We start from the raw sequence: 19,732 nt of genomic DNA on the forward strand, positions 1-19,732 counted from the left end.
AAATGGTGTATTGAAGGAAGAAGTTTATATTGAGCAACCACCTGGTTATGAAGTTGCAGGTGAAGAACACAAAGTGTATAGATTAAAGAGATCTCTATATGGGCTCAAGCAAGCTCCATGGGCATAGTACAATAGAATTGACTCATATTTGATGAGCAATGGCTTCAAAAAAAGAGATGGTGAGCCCACACTCTACATCAAGGAAAAAAGTGGTAAAGTGTTGATTGTTTTCTTGTATGTTGATGACTTAATCATCACTAGAAATGATAATTTCCTAATTGGTGAGTTCAAAGAGGCTATGAAAAATGAATTTCAAATGATAGATCTAGGTCTTTTGAAGTACTTTCTAGGCATAAAAGTAAAACAAATGCATGATGGCATCTTCATCTCTCAAGAAAAATATGCAAGGTAGATCTTGGAGAGATTCAAAATGTAGAACAGTAAGGCAACCCCAACACCAACATCAATAGGTCTAGAGTTGAGCAAGGAAGATTGCAGCAAAAGTGTGAATCCAACATTATAGAAGAGTATGGTTGGAAGTTTGATTTATCTGACTGCAACTCAACTAGACATGATGCATGCAGTAAGTTTGATTTCCAGATTTATGGAAACACCAAAGGATTCCCATTAGTAAGTGGGGAAGAGGATCCTAAGGTATGTGAATGGTACCAAGAGATTTGGAGGTTTGTATACTGCAAATAATGATTTCAAGTTGGTTGGTTACATGGATAGTGATTGGGTTGGAAGTTTAGATCATAGGAAGAGCACTTCTGGATACATGTTTCATATGGGATCAGGTGCAATTTTATGGGCATCCAAAAAGCAACCTATTTTTTCTCAATCTATAGTAGAGGTTGAATACATACCAGTGAATGCAACAACATGTTAAGCTATTTGGTTATGAAGGATCTTGACATACTTGAATGAAAGGCAAGAGGATGGAGCTACAATTTATTGTGAGAACATCTCCTCAATTGCATTGTCTAAGAATCTAGTCCTCCATGGGAGAAGCAAGCAAATAGAGATTAGATATCACTTCATCAGAGAGTTGGTGGAGAATGAAAATATCAAGATGGAATTTTGCAAGTTTGAGTCATAGCTAGCAGACATATTCACTAAGCATTTAGGCATTGGAACTTGTGTGCACCTAAGAGAGAGTCTTGGTGTAGTTGATTTGGATTAGGAGTGATCCTTTTTTTTTTTTTGGCTTGGGACAAAGGGGGAGTGTCAAAAATTTAATGCAGCAGGTCATTTGCCCCTAGAGCCAAACACTCACCTACCACCTTGACACACAATAGTTAGAAATATTGAATATGGGTAGGTGAGTTCAAATTTGAAAAGAGAGGGAAACCATTTTTTGCCAAGAGACAAAAGGAATGAATCTATGCCATTTGATCAATTGGAGAAGAGAGAAGAGCAGAGAAGTGCAAGAGCATAGAGTAGAGAAGGAAGTTGATTAATAGATCAAGTCAGAGTTCAAAATATAGAAGGTTTTAGTTTTGTGTTTGTAGTTGCACGTGTTGGATCTTGATCATCCTGAAAATCTTTTATTGATTCATCATGTGAAGTAGTGATTGCTCCAAACATTGTTGTACATAGCCATTAGTGTTGTAAGTTTAAAGTTTAAAGTTTTATCAATTTGAAGTTTTAGGGATTTTCTGGTTGAAGCTGAATGCTCCCAAATTTTGTAATAGTTTTATCTTATTTGAACAAAAAGCAAGCAAGCATACTAAACTATATTGCTCCCTTCTTCTAGTCATTTTTGCATTTAAGAAATTCATAGTTGAAAGCTTCATCTATCAGCTCTTTTTGTTTTAATGGTAGTCTGTTATACTACCCACTTGGTCTAGTCTTTGACTAGGTTCTATCTCTACTATTACTATTGAGCTCACTCGACATCCTCTATTGCTGAGCATCACCTTGTAACGGTGACTGAGCTCACTCAAAATCTTCATTGCCAAGTCCACTCAACATACACTATGCCAAGTTTTCCTAAGTGTTAATTCATGCGGCCCCTTCATGTGTTTAGCTTACTCAACACCATCCTCTTGTTACTTGACACCCTCTTGTGCTGAGCAAGTCTACCACTCAGCATTCCTTGTGCCGAGTGAAATTTTAATAGGTTATGATTTATTTTACACATAAATGAATTGAATGTGCATTATTTGATGTAAGCTATTAAGCTTTATGAATGATGGAAACAATTTAATATTGCAAATACCTTCCAAGTCATTAAATAAAAAATAATTATAGTTAAAAAACCCTTCACTAGAGACTGCATTCAAATTATTTTGGAAGATAATTTACATTATTTGGTGGATTTTTTGATGGCTCTGCAATGCAAATTTGCATCTTGCAAGGCTAGGGCCTGCGTGCCCTAAGCCTGATGGTCTTGGGCATTCGTTGCTATGTCTGGAGCCACTATTTTTGCATTTTGACTGCATGTTGGGGTGGTTGTCTGTGTAGGAGGAGGGGGGGAGCTATGGTGAGGGCTTTGGATGTTTGTGTGGAGTCATGGCCGGCTAGGGTTAGGGATACAGAGATAGTTTTCTTTCTACGGCGTTGTGGGGGGCACAAAAGTGTACTAGTGGGTCTAGTTTTAGGTTTTGCTTGGAGATAATGCCTTTGAGTCCAAGCATGGGACAATCAGAGGCCCCTGGGGCTTAGATTTTGTCTAATAATTTGGAAATGGCTGATACATCTTTTCAGATGCGAGGGGGGGCTAAAGGCCAGATGGACAATATCCCATCTAGAGAGAACACAACATCATCAAAAGGTTCTATCCGAATTAAGAAGACAAATGGGTGTTTGGAGAGATCTAATGATTGACTAGTGTTGATTATTCAACCAGAGAAAATTTTAGAAGATGTGGAGTATTGGGGCAAGCATGTGCTCATATGTAAGTTTTTGGGTCTTTGACTCTCTCTCCCTATGTTGGAATCGTGGGCGCATTAGATTTGGAATCCGAAAGGGGATATGGAAATTCTACTGGTGGCTAACAACTATTTTATGGTTATTTTCTCAAGCATGTTGGATAGGAACAAAGTATTTGAAGGAGACCCATACTTCTTTAACCAAGTTGGGTTGTTCATCAAACCCTAGCACACTAGATTCAATTATGCTGAGGAGATCTCATCTCGGGTCCTTGTGTGGATTTGGCTTCCACGTCTTCCACTAGAATTTTGGAGAGAGGATATTCTTCATTCGATATCTCTTTTTCTTGGGAAACTAGTTGGGTCAGCCACCCAAACCCAGGATTGAAAGGTAATTTCATATGCAAGAATTTGTGTGGAGTTTGATCTTATTAATTCATTGCCTGATTCTATGGAAATTTTCTTAGGCCCTTCTTCATGGATTTAGTAGTTGGACTATGAGACTCTACCCTTCAAATCCAAGATTTTCCATGAGTATGGGCACTTACAATGCAAATGCCCAAGGAATAAATTTTCTCAATCATCAACAACCACTATGCATTGCAAAATTTAGAAAATAAAGGAGGGTTTTATCCCACTATGCAAATGCTCAACTGGTCCCTCTGGGGATAAGGAGGGTTTTATCCCAGTGAAGTTGTGTAATAAAGGAAAGGGGCAGAAGAGAACTTGGATGAATAGACAAAGTGATGACACCTTCAATAGGTTTAATGTGTTGGAGAACTTGATACAGGAGGAACGTATACTTGTTGAGATATCCCTGGGTGATGGTTCTCTTTTGGAACCCCAACTAGAGGAAGTTGGGAATCTAGTCCAGATTCCAAAGGAAATACAAGGCTAGCTAGTTGGTTCAAATGGATTGGTTCAGGAGTTAAGTTGTGATATTCTTGGTGGGTCACATCCCTGTAACATTCCAAATATCATAGCATCTACCCATCCTGGCAAGAAAGGAGTGACCAACAACACAAAAGGCTCTAAAGCTGCATCCACATTGGGCTTACAGCAAAAGACCTTTAAAAAAGGGACCTCAGAGAAGTCTGCTAAGAGTGGAAGGAAGATGGATCAGGAGAAAGTTAAGATGATGGGTGCGACTTTGGTTGAGGCGGGGTTTGTGAAGCCCATTGACTCCCACTTCTTGCAATCTTATAAATGATTTTTATTTCTTGGAATGTTAGGGGGTTGAACAACATCCCTAGATAAAAGGCTATCCATAGATTGATAGATTCTCACTCTCCAGATGTTATTTTCATTCAAGAAACTAAACTTTCAGTTGATGAATTGAATAGTTGTGGGCCAAAGTTATGGCCCCATGGTAGCTAGCAGGGAGTAGGTGCTCAAGGAGGCTCAGGTGGTCTTGCTTGTCTCTGGAAACCTAAGAAGGTGACTCCCCTATGGTGGATTGTGAGAAGGTCTTCCATCTCTTTTATGGCTTCTCACTTTGAGATAGGTGAAAGGTGCTTGTTCTCCAATATTTATGCTCCTAGTGATTTGTTAGGAAAATCTCTTATGTGGTCACATATTATATTTGTTCGATCTTTAGATCCTTTTCTTCCTTGGATTGTTGATGGAGATTTTAATGCTGTTACTAATCTAGAGGAAAAGAGAGGCAAGATTTCTTGATTGGGTCCTTCTTCTAGTATGCTTAGAGATAATATTAGTTCTTTGAATCTTATTGATGTTAAACCTGGTCTTGGTATATTTACTTGGAATAACAGAAGGAGTGGGATGGAGGCTATCTCAAAAAGGATTGATAGGTTCTTGGTATCTTGTTTTTGGATGAATATTAGATGGTCTACTAGTTCAGAAATTCTTGATTGGAGAGGCTTTGACCAATGGCCTATCAGGCTCTCTGTCACTCCTTTCAACACTTCTAAGAATCCCTCTTTCAAGTTTCAGTTGATGTGGTTGAGGGATCCTTCCCTTCAGGATCTTATGATAGCCTGGTGGTATAAGGGTAGGCCTCCTCATGGTACTTCCATGTACACGTTTGAGAAGAGGCTTCAGCATGTGAAATTTAGGCTAAAACAGTGGAATAAATAGTGCTTTGGAAACCTTCAAGATCATTTAAGAGGTTCCCAGGCTAGGTTGGATAGTGTCACTCGCCAGATCAGGGACCAAGGAATGACTCCAGCTTTAATGTCTGAAGAATCCTCAGCTTTGAGGGAGGTTGAAGAATGAGATCTTCGAGAGGAAATATTTTGGAAACAAAAGTCTTGAGTGGATTGGTTGTAGGAGGGAGATAGAAACACTACTTTCTTCCACAACACTGTTAAAGCTCGCAGGTTTGGAAACTCCATTACTTCTCTTGTTTCTTCTATTGGAGATCATATCTTTTCCAAGGAGGCAATTTCTTTAGAGGCTACTAATTACTTCTCTCAACTCTTCTCTAAGGAGAAACTTGTTTCCTTGGTGGAGACAAGGGCTATTTTAGATTGCATTCCTCATCTTGTGTCTAGCAGCATGAATAGAGATCTATTAAAACTTGTTATGCTCGAAGAGCTAGAGAAGGTGGTATTTTCTATGAAGAAAGGTAAAGCCCCAGGCCCAAATGGATTTCCCATTGATTTTTTCTAGGAGTTTTGGGAGATTATTAAATTTGATCTTCTAGAAGTTGTTCGGGAATCATATCAAAATAAACAAATGCTCAAGTCTTTGAATGCTACTTTCTTGACTCTCATCCCCAAGATTGATGGAGCTAATAGGATGGATCAATTCAAACCTATTGCTTTATTTAATGTCACATAAAAAATTATCACAAAATTAATTACTGAAAGGCTTAAGCCTTTTCTTGCCTCTTTGATATCCGAGGAACAGGGAGGTTATGTTGGTGGTAGACAGATTCTTGATGGAGTGGTTATTGCTTCGGAGGCTATTCATTCTATGGCCATGTCTAAGGAAAAGGCTATGTTTATTAAGCTGGATTCAGCTAAAGCTTATGACCAAGTTAGTTGGGAGTTCCTGGGACGTGTGCTTCTTGCTTTTGGATTTGATATGGAATGGGTGGATTGGGTTCTCAACTGTGTGACTTCCACATCCCTTTCAGCTCTTATTAATTAAGAACCTACTGATCTATTCTCTACTTCTCGGGGGCTTCGACAGGGGGATCCTATCTCTCCATGTCTATTTATCATTATGGTAGATGCTTTGGGTAGATTTATAAAATCTCAAGCAAAACAGGGACTTATTCAAGGGTGGAAGTGGCACAATGATATTCCAGCGTACACACTCCTCCAATTTGTGGATGATACTGGATTGATGGGTTTGGCTACCATTAATGAAGCAAGGAACTTCATAAAGAATTTGGATACTTATTTGAAAGCTTCTAGAAAGCAAATTAATGAAGTTAAATCATCTATTTATTTCTTTAATACTCCTCAGTCGATTCAGGTCAGGATTGCTAGAATTCTCAAGTTTCAGGTTGGATCCCTTCCTTTGATTTATCTTGGAGTACGTCTGACCTTGGGGACTCAGCTGAAAGAATATTGGCAAGGTCTGTTGGAAAAATTTCATAGCAAGGTGAGTCACTGGACTCATAGATGGCTCTCCTCTACTAGAAGCGTCATCCTCCTCAAGATTGTGATTCAAGCTCTTCCCATTTATAGGTGTCTAGTGCAAACTCCTCCCATTGGAGTTATGAAAGAATTTGATGCTCTGTTGTGACAATTCCTTTGGTCAGGCAATCTCCTCTCTTCTAAATGGAGCTTGGTCAAGTGGGACACTGTTTTCTTGCCTAAGTTTGTTGGGGGATTAGGTCTTAAATGTATGGCTCTTGGTGTCAAGGCTATGGTGGAAAAGTTATATTGGAGGTGGTGCAAGAATCAAGAATGAGATTGGGCTAAGATTATGGCCCATAAGTATTTCCCAGGAGTGGAACTTTAGGATATTCCTAGACTGGAGCTGGATGGTAAGGGATCCTTTATTTGGGACACTCTTAAAAGAGGTGCTCCTCTCATCAAGGATGACCTCTTCTGGATATGTAATGAGGGATCGTGTGTTTTATTCGAGCAGGACTCCTAGGATGGCTATCCTCCCATTCTCTCCAGCTATCGACACCTTCAACCTCTATGTCAAATTTTTTCAGCTATAGGATGGACCAAAGTAGTTCACTTCAAAACTATGAAGAGGTGTGGTTCAATGGTTGTGGCTAGTTGGAAGGATCCTCAGGATTGGCCCCTAGGGGGCTCCTCAAAGATTTGGGCTGAGCTGACCAATCTTCTCTCTGTTAGGTTGTGCAACTCTTTTAAGGACAAAGACATCCTAGCTTGGGGTCCTAGCCCTAAAGGTATTTTCAGTGTGGCCTAGGGGTATGCTTGGTTGGATAGTTAATGTAATGAAATTCAGGAGATTCCCTAGTGGAAAAAAGTTTGGAATAGGTTCTCATGGCCTAAATGTAATTTTTTTCTATGGCTGGTTGCTCAAAAAAAGTGTCTTACTTGGGATAACCTCCAGAGAAGAGGGTTTTAGGCTCCTTCTTTCTATCCCCTCTATAGGTTGCATCAAGAGGATGTTTCTCATTTATTCTTCTTATGCGCTCTCTCTAGAGAAATTTTTCATAAGTGGTGGGAGGCATGGTGTCATGGATGCATTCATGCTAAATCTCTTATTGAGTTTTGGGATAGCCTTGGTAGACCACCTGTGAAAACTTCATTCCTCCAGGTGGCATGGGCTATTAGACCTTCTTTCATTCTTTGGAATCTTTGGCTAGAGCGTAATCATCAAATTTTTTGTAACTCCATCCTGGGAGTCACTAAATTATGGTAGTTGATCTTAAGTAGGCTTCAGGAGACTATCTATGCTAAATGTGATATGATGGAGCCAGCGGATCTTGATGACTTCAAGATAGTTAGGAATTTGGGATTGGTGGACAAAGGTTTGGGAAGTAGAAGTAGTAAGAGATCTCAGCCACCAAAATGAAGAGTGTGTAGGATGGGGATATGGAGACCTCCACTAGATGATTTCCTAAAGATTAACACTGATGGCTCCTCCCATGGGAATCCTGGATAGGTTGGTGTGGGGGGGATTGGGAGAGATGTGGATGGAAAGGTTTGTTTCATATTCTCTGTTCACAAAGGAGTTCATTCCAATAACGTGATGGAGGCCTTGGCCGTTAAGGTGGCTATGGAGCGGGCTTGCTCTCTTGGATGGAAGAGAATAGTGTGTGAATTAGACTCTTAGATTGTTGTGGACATGATAAGTAACCAGAGAATAGATGACTATAACTGGCATATTGCCTCTCTTGTTAGAGAGATTCTTCACTTGATTAGCTTTGTGGATGAGATCTCTTTTTGTCATATTCCTAGGGAATGGAATGGAGTAGCTGATGTTTTGGCAAAATGGGCATCGGAGAAGGGAGCTGGTTGGGATATTTCTGATAGGGATGATCTTCCTACTGATTATGTGGGGATTTTTGAGCATTTAATGGAAAATGATAGAACTTAATGGTTTTTGGATTGTGGTTTGGTAGATTGGGCCTGAGGCCTTTGTAATTTGGCTTTTACTAAATAAATTTTTACCCCTTTTTTAAAAAAAAATTTTTTTTAAAAAAAACTGTAAAAATATCCATTCCTCAAATGTTCAAGAAATTGAATCTTTTTTGCAGAGCAGAGCATAAATCTCTCACATCTGACCTTATTTCTTTTAAAGCAAGGGTGCCAAATGCTTACTGATCTATTTGATAAATTAATACTTGAATTAATAGTGAAGATGAAAATGCATACTAGATATAGGAGTAAAAAGTCTTTATTCACACAATGAATTAATATAGAAGAAGAGCTGAAATTAAAAAAGAATCAGAGGTGACCTAACTAAAATCATACTATTTTCTTTGATGATACACAATATATTTAAAGGACTGGATGTTTGCAAAGAGGAAAACAATTGTTGACCAACCAATGCTTATAACTATCCAAGAATGAAAATTACAAACAACTTAATCCAATAATTAATACATAGTTTGATAACCAATATTATTAAAATATAGTCATAGACATTGTACTGATTACAATAAGTTTACTTCTAGCTACCAAACACCATAATGTGAGACACCAATGATAGGTTTTTGAGTATCTTTTGTCCACTCTTGTCCATGATGAATACCAACCCAACCAAGTTGATTTCCTTCCCTTCATAACCAAATGGGAAAATAAAGATAAAGATATTTTTCCAAGTGATTGTTCACATCCAAAGGATCTACTGTTCAAAGCATCCTTTTTGAGAGATGATATATTTCCATTCATTAAGTGCAATCACAACTGGGTCCACATAATGTGATAGTGCAAAACATTTCAAATGTGGCTTAACTTCTAATCATCAGATCATTTTCATGACCTACCTTTAGCCTTTGGCCTTTATAAAAATCTCTCCACATGCTCCACAAGAGTTATACAAAGCAACAAATACATATATTCTAAGACTAGTGCCAATTTCAAGGAGCATCAAAAAGTTAGCAACAAGGTGTAATTACATTTGTAGATGATAATATTAAAAGGATCAAATAAATAACTCAAACCTCTTAGTTACAATTCATACACATTCTCCAAGAATGTTAGAGTGAATTCTTGCAAAGATAAATTTTCATCCCATGTTGGATCCCATCCTATTTTCAATACATAACTTTTTAGAGATACAACCAATATGAGATACTAAATCAACATCAAAAAGTTAGCAACAAGATGTAATTACATTTGTAGATGATAATATTAAAAGGATCAAATAAATAACTCAAACCTCTTAGGTACAACTCATACACATTCTCCAAGCACGTTGGAGTGAATTCTTGCAAAGATAAATTTTCATCCCATCTTGGATCGCATCCTTTTTTCGATACATAACTTTTTAGAGATAAAACCAATATGAGATACTAAATCAACATCAAAAAGTTAGCAACAAGGTGTAATTACATTTGTAGATGATATTATTAAAAGGATCAAATAAATAACTCAAACCTCTTAGGTACAATTCATACACATTCTCCAAGCATGTTGGAGTGAATGCTTGCAAAGATAAATTTTCATCCGATCTTGGATCTCATCCTATTTTCAATACATAACTTTGACTTTTTAGAGATACAACCAATATGAGATACTAAATCAACATCAAAAAATTAGCAACAAGGCGTAATTACATTTGTAGATGATAATATTAAAAGGATCAAATAAATAACTCAAACCTCTTAGGTACAATTCATACACATTCTCCAAGCATGTTGGAGTGAATGCTTGCAAAGATAAATTTTCATCCGATCTTCGATCGCATCCTATTTTCAATACATAACTTTGACTTTTTAGAGATTCTACTGGTTATTTTAGGAGGTTTAGTCTCTCATGACCTTCTTCACATACACATACTAGAGATTCCTTTTTCTTTACCTCAATGAGACATGGAGACTCCAGGACTACACCCTGCAGTGGCTTCTCCCTCAAAGGTCTCAGCCTGACTAGCTCATTACCTCCTTTTTCATGGTGGTTTCCCCCAGTCGTCAGAGAGTTGTGAGACAATGTAGATCTACTTCCATTCAACACTAGCTTTCCTTCTACTAGTGTCATTAGCAACACTTGTAGATAGGATGGGGATTTAGTCATTGAATTTTAGTTTGCTTTTTGAAACCAAAATTGAAATTTTCTTGTCTTTTTTATTTGTCTAGCTCTAGACATTGATAATTGTTCAGTGTAATTTTATTTAGTTATTTTCTATGTAACATTGTTGAAGGCCATCCGGATTAAGTTTTAACATACACTAAGCTTCTCTTCTATGATAGCTCAAGCATGCTTTTTAATGTAAGTGTAAAATTCAAGTATACAATAATAGATATTTGTCTCTTTTCCATGTAACTCAAACCTTGTATGTTTATATATTCATAAAATTATGAATGTGGTCCTAGATTTTTCCATATCTTAAAATTAACTACTTGTTGCTTAAGCTACCTTCTGTCATTGCTCCAGTAAGGTAGGGGTCCCATGGGAGGGGCTTTGACTCTATTTTGTGGAGTGGGTGGCTCCATGATACCTTTTTAGGGTGGCTAAAGGGTTAATTGGAATCTTTTCCTACAAAATAGGAGCTCCAAATTTTTAGCGCTCTCAATTTGAGCGAGTGAAAAAGGGGTGGGGTGGAATTTAGCCACACTAGCTTAGGGAGGAATTGTGCCATTTGTCAACTATCTACACTTCATTTTCCCACCAAAATGAATTCCCACAAAAAAAAAATTATGATTAAATTAAATTATTTTTTAAAAAAATTTACGAGACAAAAGCTTCCTTAAATTTAGTAGCTATGCTTTTTTTGAAACGGATTCACTTATAAATCCATAGGACCACTCTAAATGTTCATAAAAAATCTCAGCAACACCCACTCTATTTTTAAGGAAGCAGGTGCCCATGGGACCCCAACCTAATCTCCCTAGCATGAAATGCTCTTTTAGTTCACATATTAATTACTATATAGTTTCTATGTTTGATTAAGTTTTTGTTCTAGAATAAAATTGTAAAATTTTGAAATTCAAAATTAGGTCCTTGTACATAGAAATATGTTTGAAGAGAATTCACTCTACAAATTAATATGAATTCCTTTGGTATTAGTACCACTGTGATTGGATTATATGTTATTTCAATAAGGGATTGATACATACTATTGGAGGAATTAATCTTTGTCCAACAACCCACTATTGGCAGCCCAACTTAGCCATTCAACACCTACAAACAACATAAAACTTAGCTGCAACTTAGCTGTTCATCAGTCATTTGCCGAAAGCCATCCAATTGTGGCACTTAATAATAATATTTAATATTTACTACCTAATGTTAGATATGTAATAATTGTATTTTCTTATCTAGAGAGTTCTCAAACCTCTATAAATAGAGGTTTGATGTAATGTATTTTAGAAATGTAGTAAGGTAATGAAATAAGATTTATTCCTATGTATTTCTTTATCTTTGCCTTCAAATTGGTATCAGAGCATGAAGAGCTAGGCCTAGGAAAAGAAGAAATATTTGTTGATATGTATAACTATTGTAGTAGTGAGTGAAGCTTCTAAAGTTTTCTTTATTGTAGATCATAAGCTTGTAAAGTTGGATATTAGTGGCTACGAAGATCTAGAGAAGAAAATATGCTACTTTAATGTTTGACAAAAGGTATGAGCCGATTTCATGGAGTGAAGTCTAATGAGTGAAAAATTGTTAAAAGGGGAAAATAAGTATTGTATTGTTGTTTGTTTAAGCTATATATCATTGGCTTAGACTTGTTTGATCAATTTTCTTTGTAAAGCAAAATTTAAAAATTGTCAAGTACAATTGTAACTATGTGTACTAATATGGCTTCAGGAAGTAGTATAGCTCAACCACAAATTCCAATATTTTCTAGTAAAAATTATGAATTTTGGGCTATAAAAATGAAAACATTATTTTGTTCTCAAGGCATATCGGATCTTGTTGAAAAGGGTTTTAATGAACCACAAGATGAGTCTTCATTAACACAAGATGAACAAAATAAATTACAAGATAACAGGAAAAAGGATGCTAAAGCATTATTTCCAATTCAAAAAACTTTAGATGAATCAATTTTCCCTAAGGTTTTTGTAGGTAAAAAGTCTAAAGTTGCATGGAATATTTTAGAAACAACATATCAAGGGACATCAAAAGTTAAGATTACTAAATTGTAAACTTTAAGGCATGATTTTGAAAATTTGTGTATGAAGGATTTAGACTCAGTTGATCAATTTCTAAATCAAGTAATGAATGTGGTTAATTAGATTAGATCATATGGTGATGATTTTATAGATCAAAAATTTGTTGAAAAGATACTTTGTAGTTTGCCAAGAAAATTTGATGCCATTGAAGAATCTAAGCATTTGACAATACTCTCTATTAATGAGTTAATGGTTCACTTTTATCTCATGAATAAAGAATGAACATAAAAAAAAAATTCTTCTTTAGAGAATGCTTTTAGATCATAGGTATGTTTTGGCAAAGGAAGAGGAAGATCAAACTACAAAGAAAGAGGAAGAGGTAGAAGCATAAATGGACATGGAAGTCCAAATCAAGAAGAAAGCACAAATCGATCCATTCAGAGTTCAAATAGAGGACGTGGTAGAAGTTCATTCCAACACCAATCATCAATGTTTGATAAATCTTGAATTTAGTGTCATTATTGTAAGAGATTTGGTCATACTGCAAGTAAATGTAGAAAGAAACAAGAGGAGATTAAAAAGAATGGTGCTAATTACTCAGATGTATCTTGTAACAGTTTAGGAAGTTTATTCATAACTTGTAATGTTGCTCAAGAAAGTTCTAGTGATATATGGTTCCTAGATAGTGGATGTAGTAACCATATGACTGAAAATAAAGATTTGTTTTCTAGCTTGGATGATTCTATAAAATCTGAAGTAAAGCTAGGAAATGATAGGAAAGTCTCTATAATGGGAAAAGGTGTTATAAATGGGTAAGTGCACCAAGTTGGGGTGCCAAAAGGGGGTATAAGTGGACATCTTTCTTCTAAAATCAGCAATTTTTGAACTTCAACAAGAATTTGAAGATAGTTACGCTCAAAATTTTAGGATATGACAAAAAAAAAAGTAGTAGTACTTTGAATCTAGTTTCTAAACTACTAATTTTTTTCCAAAATGGTTTAGCTTTTGGTCTTCAAAAAAGGGGTCCATAGAAAGTGGTAGTGTTTATTCCAAAAAAAAATAACATAGTACAAAGTGTGGCCCCCCCTAAAATTTTAACTTTTTTTTTTTTGAAATTCTTCAATTGCTCTAGTCAAAAGTTACCTAACACTATGTAGTTCATCCTAGATTTTTTAGGTAATTATATAATGTGTATTTTTTATGAATTTTTTAATTAGACAATTCCCAAAAATATGAAATATCTGTGTGCTCCCCCTAGAAATGGTTGAAAACTAATCTAAAATCAAAACTTCTTTTTTCAAAGTGTGTAGAATGGAGTCTAGTTTCTTAAAAACTAACTTGTTGCAAATTTTGATGAACAAACTAAAATCTACAGCCAAATTAGTACATGGTTTTTGACAAAAAATGGACATACATTCAAAAGAAATTATAGTTGAAAGGCTTGAAATAGTTCAAATAAAAAATAAATTATATGGTTATATAGCTAAGACAGAGACCTCCAATGTCATGTAACCTGAATTTATTGATGCTCAACCATGAGGAAACTTGAAGGAAAGCATACAAGAAAAATCAATCATTTTTTGTATGTTTCTAGAAAAACACATCTCAGATTAGTTTACAGACTCCAAACCTTTGGGTTGAATCCCCAAGGAAAAACCAAGCCTTAGGCTTGGTAGAGTGAAAAGCTTTAAATAGAATGTGCATGCTATAGTACATATGTGCTATTTAAAGCTTTTTAAAATTTGAGTCTTAATAGCAATTGCACACTTTAGTGAATACATGCTTTAATTTGCACACACTATTAAGACCTAAATAGTGCATAGAGAGAGAAGGAGAGAGAGAGAGAGGAAGGGGGGATGGGTGTGTGTGCATGTGTGTGTGAAAGAGAGAGAGAAAGTAGGGGATGAGAGAGGGGAGCGACAAGAAGTGTGAGAGAGAGAGTACATGATGGGAGAGAGAGATTGAGAGTATGGGATGGGGGAAAGAGAGTAGGTGGTGGAGAGAGAGAGAGAGAGAGAGAGAGAGAGAGAGAGAGAGAGAGAGAGAGAGAGAGGAGGAGGAGGATGGGAGTGTGTGTGTGTGAGAGTAGGGGATGGGAGAGGAGAGAGAGAGAGGGGGGATGGGAGTTTGTGTGTGTAAAAGAGAGAGAGTAGGGGATGGGAGAGGGGAGAGAGAGTAGGTGGTGGGAGAGGGAGAGAGAGAGGGTGGATGTGAGTGTGTGTAAGAGAGAGTAGGGTATGAGAGAGAGTGTGTGAGAGAGTAGGGGTAGCAAAGAGAGTAGGAGATAGGAGAGAGAGAGAATAGGTGGTGGGAGAGGGAGTGGGAGAGAGAGGGGGGAGAGGAGTGTGTGTGAGAGATCTAGAGAGTAGGGGATGGGAGAAGAGAGAGAGAGAGGGGGGATGGGAGTGTGTGTGTGTGTGTGAAAGAGAGAGATTAGGGGATGGGAGATGCTGGGAGGGAGGGAGGGAGGGAGGGAGGGAGGGAGGAGAGAGAGAGAGAGAGAGAGAGAGAGAGAGAGAGAGAGAGAGAGTAGGGGATGGGAGAGAGAGAGTGAGAGAGAGAGAGAGAGAGTAGGTGGTGGGAGAGGGAGTGGGAGAGGGAGAGAGAGGGGAGATGGGAGTGTGTGTAAGAGAGAATAAGGGATGGGAGAGAGAGTAGGGGGTCGCAGAGAGAGAGTATGGGATGTGAGAGAGAGAGTGAGAGTAAGAGATGGGAGAGAGTGTGAGAGTGAGAGAGAGTAGGGGGTGGCAGCGAGAGAGTAGGATATGGGAGAGAGAGTAAGAGTAGGGGATGGGAGAGAGTAGGTGGTGGGAGAGGGAGTGGGAGAGGGAGAGTGAGAGAGAGAGAGAGGAGGATGAGAGCGTGTGAGTGGAGAGATTAGGGGATGGGAGAGGGGAAGAGAGAGAGTAGCTTGAGAGACAGAGTAAGCGGTGGGAGAGGGAGTGGGAGAGGGAGAGAGAGGGGGGGTCAGAATGTGTGTAAGAAAGAGAGAATAGGGGATGGGAGAGAGTGTGAGAGAGAGTAGGGGGTGGTAGAGAGAGAGAGTAGAGAGGGAGAGAGTGAAAATGAGAGTATGCGGTGGGAGAGGGAGAGGGAGTGAGAGAGGGATGGGTGTGTGTGTGTGTGTGTGTGAAAGAGAGAGAGTAGGGGATGGAAGAGGGGAGAGAGAGAGAGAGTAGGGGATGGGAGAGAGAGTATGTGGTGGGAGAGGGAGTGGGAGAGGGAGAGAGAGAGGGGGGATGGGAACGTGTGTTAGAGAGAGAGTATGGGATGGGAGAGAGTGTGAGAGTGTGAGAGAGAGTAGGGGTAGCAGAGAGAGAGTAGGGGATGGGAGAGAGAGGGGGGATGGGAGTGTTTGTGTGTGTGAAAGAGAGTAAGGGATGGGAGAGAGAGAGTATGTAGTGGGAGAGGGAGTGGGAGAGGGAGAAAGAGAGGGGGGATGGGAATGTGTGTTAGAGAGATTAGGGGATGGGAGAGAGTGTGAGAGTGTGAGAGTAGGGGTAGTAGAGAGAGAGTAGGGGATGGGAGAAGGGGAGAGAGAGAGTAGCCTGAGAGAGAGAGAGTAGGGGATGGGAGAGGGAGAGAGAGGGAATGTGAATGTGTGTAAGAGAGAGTAGGGAATGGGAGAGAGTGTGAGAGTGTGCGAGAGAGTAGGGGGTGGCAGAGAGAAAGAGTAGAGAGGGAGAGAGTGAGAGTGAGAGAGAGAGAGAGTAGGTAGTGGGAGAGGGAGATTGAGTGAGAGAGAGAGAGTAAGGGATGGGAGAGGGGAGGAGAGAAAGAGGGAGGGGGGATGGGTGTGTGTGTGTGTGTAAAAGAGAGAAAGGGATGGGAGAGAGAGAGAGAGTAGGCAGTGGGAGAGGGAGAGAGAGAGGGGGATGGGAGTGTATGTAAGAGAGAGAGGGGATGGGAGAGAGTGTGAGAGTGTGAGAGAGAGTAGGGGATGGGAGAGGGAGAGTAGAGAGGGAGAGAGTGAGAGAGAGAGATAGTAGGTAATGGGAGAGGGAGTGGTAGAGGGAGAGTGAGAGAGTGAGAGTAAGGGATGGGAGAGAGAGAGAAAGTAGGAGATGGGAGAGAGAGAGTAGGGGATGGGAGAGAGTGAGAGAGTGAGAGTAGGGGATGACAAATAGAGAGTAGGGTATTGAAGAGAGAGAGTGAGAGTAGGGGATGGGAGAGAGAGAGAGTAGAGAGGGAGAGAGAGAGAGATAGTAGGAAATGGGAGAGGGAGTGGGAGAGGGAGAGAGAACTAGAGAGTAGGGGATGGGAGAGGAGAGAAGGGGGGTGGGAGTGTGTGTGTGAAAGAGAGAGAGTAGAGGATGTGAGAGGGGAGAGAGAGTAGCTAGAGAGAGAGAGAGAGAGAGAGTAGTGGATAGGAGAGAGAGTGTGTGTGAGAAATAGTAGGTGGTGGGAGAGGGAGTGGGAGAGGGAGAGAGAGAGGGGGAGGGGAGTGTGTGTAAGAGAGAGTAGGGGATGGGAGAGAGTGTGAGAGCGTGAGAGATAGAGTAGGGGGTGACAAAGAGAGAATGGGATGGGAGAGAGAGAGAGAGAGAGAGTAGGGGATGAGAGAGAGAGAGAGTAGGTAGTGGAAGAGAGAATAGGAGAGGGAGAGAAAGAGAGAGAGAGGAGGATGAGAGTGTATGAGTGCGAGTAGCGGATGGGAGAGGATGGAGAGAGAGAGAGAGTAGCCCAAGAGAGAGACTAGGAGATGGGAGAGAGAGAGAGTAGGCAATGGGAGAGGGGGAGAGAGGGGAGATGGGAGTGTGTGTAAGAGAGAGTAGGGGATGGGAGAGATAGTAGGTGGTGGGAGAGGGAGTAGGAGAGGGAGAGCAAGAGCAAGAGTAGGGGATGAGAGAGGATAGAGAGAGAGTAAGGGATGGGAGAGAGAGAGTAGGTAGTGGGAGAGGGAGTAGGAGAGGGAGAGCAAGAGAGAGTAGGGGATGGGAGAGGAGAGAGAGTAGGGGATAGGAGAGGGGAGAGAGAGAGAATAGGGAGGTGAGAGAGAGAGAGAGAGTAGGTGGTGGGAGAGGGAGAGAGAGTGGGAATGGGAGTGAGAGAGAGAGTAAGGGATGGGAGAGGAGAGAGGGTGAGAGAGAGTAAGGGATGGGAGAGAGATTAGGTGGTGGGAGAGGGAGAGAAAGAGAGAGAGTAGGGGATGGGAGAGGAGAGAGGGTGAGAGAGAGTAAGGGATGGGAGAGAGATTAGGTGGTGGGAGAGGGAGAGAAAGAGAGAGAGTAGGGGATGGGAGAGAGTAGGTGGTGGGAGAGGGAGAGCAAGAGAGAGTAGGGGATGGGAGAGTGGAGAGAGAGAGAGAGTAGGGGATGGGAGAGAGAGAGTAGGTGGTGGGAGAGGGAGAGAGAGAGGGGGATGGGAGTGTGTGAGAGAGTAGGGGATGGGAGAGGAGAAAGGGTGAGAGAGTAGGGGATGGGAGAGAGAGTAGGCAGTGGGAGAAGGAGTAGGAGAGAGAGAGATAGAGTAGGGGATTAGAGAGGAGAGAGAGAGAAAGAGAGAGTAGGGGATGGGAGAAGAGAGAGTGAGAGAGAGTAGGGGATGGGAGAGGAGAGAGAGAGCGAGAGTAGGGGATGGGAGAAGAGAGAGAGTGAGAGAGAGTAGGGGATGGGAGAGGAGAGAGAGTGAGAGAGAGTAGGGGATGGGAGAGAGAATGAGAGAGAGTAGGCAATGGGAGAGAGAGTAGGAGAGGGAGAGCGAGAGAGAGTAGGGGATAGGAGAGGAGAGAGAGAGTAGGGGATGGGAGAGGAGAGAGAGTGAGAGAGAGTAGGGGATGGGAGAGGAGAGAGAGAGAGAGAGTACGGGATGGGGGATGGTGGGATAGGGAGATTATTTTTCACATAGTGTGTATGCATTATAGTGCATACATGCTTTATTTTGTGTACACACTATAGTGCATACGCATTATGTGAAAACACCAAAAAATGGTCATAAAGAAAGTTTGGGTCCCTACTGATCCATATTTTGCTTTTTGTCTATTGTGTGTTCTCTTGTTCTAATAGAAAACATGGGTTTCAAGCTATTGGAAGTTAGCAAACACTATTTGAAGGCTTTTTGAACTTTCTTTGATTCTATTTGAAGCTAGAAAACACCAAATTCAATCATTGGATATGCTATTTGAAGACTTTTTGAATATTCTTTCTATAGAAAAGGTTAGTGGAGTCACTTTTTAATATTCTTTGTTGTCATATAGAGACAAATTTGATTATAATTTGACACGTTGTTTAATATAGTGAATTCATTGAAATTTGTATGTTTGAATGAATTGTTATTTTTACATGGTTATAAATTTGACAAGTTATGTAATATATATTGTGTATTCATTGAAATAATTGTAATTTTATATGTATTTGAATCATTTGTAATTTACAAATTGTAAGTAATTTAAATGTTTGAATAATTTGACATATAGAAAGCATCATTATGCCAAGGAAGAAACTTAAAATTCAAACAAATGAAGAGAGGGAGAGAGATTTGGCAATTAAAAGAGATAAAATGAAACTACTAAGTGAACAAAGAAAATTGCAAAGTAATAATGAAGAATTGATTGCTGAAGAGGAACAAGAACCACCAATACAAATAAACAAAGAGGAAGAATTGGAAGGACAAAGAGAACAAATGAGACTGTTACACTTAAGAAGACAATTGAATTGTTAAGCTACACCATCTTCCAATGTTGGAGTCATATCATCCTCTCATGTTGAAGAGACACTAATTTGTAGATCTGATGATGTACACACTCCATCATGTCATGTTGAAGGCACAACATCAACATATCAAGTAAGTGATATTTCATCTTTTGCATCTTATTGCCAAGGCACATCATCTTCGGCTAAAGGTATGCAAAACACTCAACCTTATATTGATGTTCAAAATGTTGAGGGAATGAAAGATATTATAACACCTTCCAGAATTCATTTTAGAAGATCAAAATATTTGATTGATATTGATACTAACATTTTGAAAATTTTGCCTAACAAGATTAGCAAGTGAACTTGTCAAAGAAAAGTTAATCATATGTGGAGATTATTCTTTGAAAAATTAAATATTATAGGTCAATGCCAATTATTTGTTGAGATGATGAGAAATTTGAAATTTAGGCCTATCATGAAGATTCTTTGGCTAAGAACGATGGATAATTTAAATGAAAAAAGCATTGTAAAGAATCTAATGAGTGCTT

The sequence above is a fragment of the Cupressus sempervirens genome, chromosome 6, assembly GCF_028749045.1.
Source record: "Cupressus sempervirens isolate cs-2001-9-10 chromosome 6, ASM2874904v1, whole genome shotgun sequence".
Taxonomy (NCBI): domain Eukaryota; kingdom Viridiplantae; phylum Streptophyta; class Pinopsida; order Cupressales; family Cupressaceae; genus Cupressus; species Cupressus sempervirens.